The sequence below is a fragment of the Echinops telfairi genome, unplaced genomic scaffold (assembly GCF_000313985.2).
Source record: "Echinops telfairi isolate 266 unplaced genomic scaffold, ASM31398v2 ScPeMD7_5;HRSCAF=22, whole genome shotgun sequence".
Taxonomy (NCBI): Eukaryota; Metazoa; Chordata; class Mammalia; order Afrosoricida; family Tenrecidae; genus Echinops; species Echinops telfairi.
Genome location: NW_022103901.1, coordinates 1,548,460 through 1,550,990, shown reverse-complemented (window position 1 = coordinate 1,550,990; position 2,531 = coordinate 1,548,460).

Below are 2,531 nucleotides of genomic sequence, written 5' to 3'. Positions count from 1 at the left end.
GCCGCCCTCCCTCCTGCCTGCACTTCGGGGACCGCGACCGCCGCTCGGCACCGGCCCCCGCGGCCCCGACCCGGGCATACCGTCCTACCTGCCGGCCCGGTGGACGGCGGAGGGAGGAGCGCGCAGGAGGGCGGGCGGGGGGCGCACGTGACGTCCGCGCAGCCGGGCGGGCGGGGCGGGACCCTGTGAGTGCAGGCGGCTGCAGGCTCCCCGCCCTCCGCTCTTCCTGTGCCCCAAATTCAAGGCAGTGGCGATGGACGAGGTGGAGGGCGGACCGACAGGTGAGGGGCGGAAGGAGGCTGCCCAGGTGAGGGTCTCCCGAGGGCCACCCCAGCAGCGAGGGGCCCCCCAACCTGGGGCAGCCTAGTTGCCATCACTCCTCCCTGGAGAGGGAATAGTGATCCCTGTATTCCACATAGCTTAACACTTAATTCCACTTGGGGCAGTGGTTAAGGGATGTGAACCCAGCCAGGGCCAGGCCTGGGCTCACTGGCAGAGTGGTTTGGGGGGTCAAGAGTCCCCACAATACCTGCCTCATCCTCCTGTGGGACCTGCTCGCTGACTGCTACAGGCCAGTGGGGCGAGGGGTTCCTTCTGTCCACCTCCCCAGGGTCCTTCTGCGTGGAGGCTGGAGGGAGGGTGGGTGCCTCCTTCTCTAGTGACCATGGCTGATCAGCACCCAGGGACGCAGGGGAGCGAGCCAGAGGCCTTCGGTCCCTGCTCTATCCAGAGCTGGGCAAGGACCCTGCTGGTCACCACTTACCCGAGGCTGCCATTCCTCTCCACAGCTGGACCGGGCAGCTCTGCCCAGGCCGCCCTGCACTTTGGAAGCCAGGGGTGTGTGCTCAATCAGCCAGGTAAGCCCCAGGGCACCCACGTGCTCGCTTACTGGCAAATCAGGAGTGGACAACTTCACGCGGTTTTCTCCATGTCCTTGCTGGACCGAGGCAGCCACACCCAGCAGCTAGGTCTTTGCCGACTGAAAAACCCATGGCCTGCCCTCCCTCTCCCCCACCCTGATTAGTAAGCAAGCACAAGGAAGGCCATGCTTGCCTGGCTTCCTGGCAACTCCCTCCCTGGCCAGGATCGGAAATATGGACAGAGTGCTGGTTCTTTGAAGGTGCTGTGGGCTGGGGGAGCGAGGGGTGCCCGCCAGACCTGGGAGCCAGCTCTCTGATGGGGTGACGGCTAGTAAGTCAGCACCAGGAGGCTCCCGCTTGTCTACCTTACCTGGCTCAAGGGGCCATCGGAAAGCTCCAGGAGAAGGGGTTCTTGGGGGCCAGGGGCCTGGGCGGCCAGCCCACCTCCTGCAGAGGTAACCTTGCTCAGAAACTGTCTTTGAAGATGAGTTAGCCTGCAAGTGGGGATGGGGGGGGGGGCGCTGGCTTGCGGTTCTTGATCAAAGGGGGAGAGAGAGGCAGACGCAGAGGGAAGGCTGCCGCAGGGACAATGGAGTGAGGTGACCGCTGGCCTCTCCAGGAGCCTTATGGGGACGTGTGCGGCCAACACCTGACTTCAGACTCAGACTCCAGTGAGACCACGCCCAGCGGTCAGCTCTTGCAACTTCGCTTGAGACCATCTCTCCACCTTTAATTTTATCTTCAGAGGGAGTCACACCTCCACGCCCCCTGTCAGCTGCTTGTCGCCTAACACCCGCTCCTGGAAGAAGTGCTGAGACCTGCCACCTGCACCAGTCACCTGCTTCGGATTTTTCCTTTTTTACCTAGTTTCATTCAGGTCGGTGGATGGCAGGCAGGGAGAGAGGTAGATGATAGATGGGTGGGTGGGTGGATGGATGGATGGATGGATAGATGGATGATGGATGGATGGATGGATAGATAGATAGATAGATAGATAGATAATAGGTAAGGGATAGATAGATGATACATAATAGCTCGAGTGAAACAAAACAAAGAAACACTGCCCCCAAGTCAATTCTTACTCTGAGTAACCAGTATCGCGTTTCTGAGACTGTAAATCTTCACAGACAGCCTCACTTTTCTTCCACGGAGCAGCTGGTGGATTTGAACCATGGACCCTGTAGCCAACAACCCCATGCTGGCTTATCCCACATGCAGACTAAGGGGGCATCAAAAAGTTCTTGGAAAATCCCATGGTCCTTTCCCCCCTCCCCTTCCACCCTGATGTAGGTGAGCAGACCACCCTTTCACTTTCCACAGTGCCTTCCCGTGTGGCCTCAGATCACCTGCAAGCCCGTCAACACCCCCATGCCCACCCCCTCCCTGCTCTGTTTCCACCCCCTTCCTCCCCAGCACTTGGAAGTGGTTCTTTCTCTGCACCCTGCCTGTTGGTCATCCTGAGGGGAGGGAGGGGATGAGCTCCCTTCCAGTCCTGAAGAGTGACTAAGGACCTGGTCTTCAAGGGTGTGGCAGTGACAGCATCACCTGTCAATTTGAGCGAAGGGGTGGTGCCTAGCCTGTCAATCAGGTCTTAGCCAATCATGCCTCTTTGTGAGCAGGGCCTTCTCCTGAGGATTCTGGGAACTCCTGTCTTCCTCCCTGGAGGCGGGA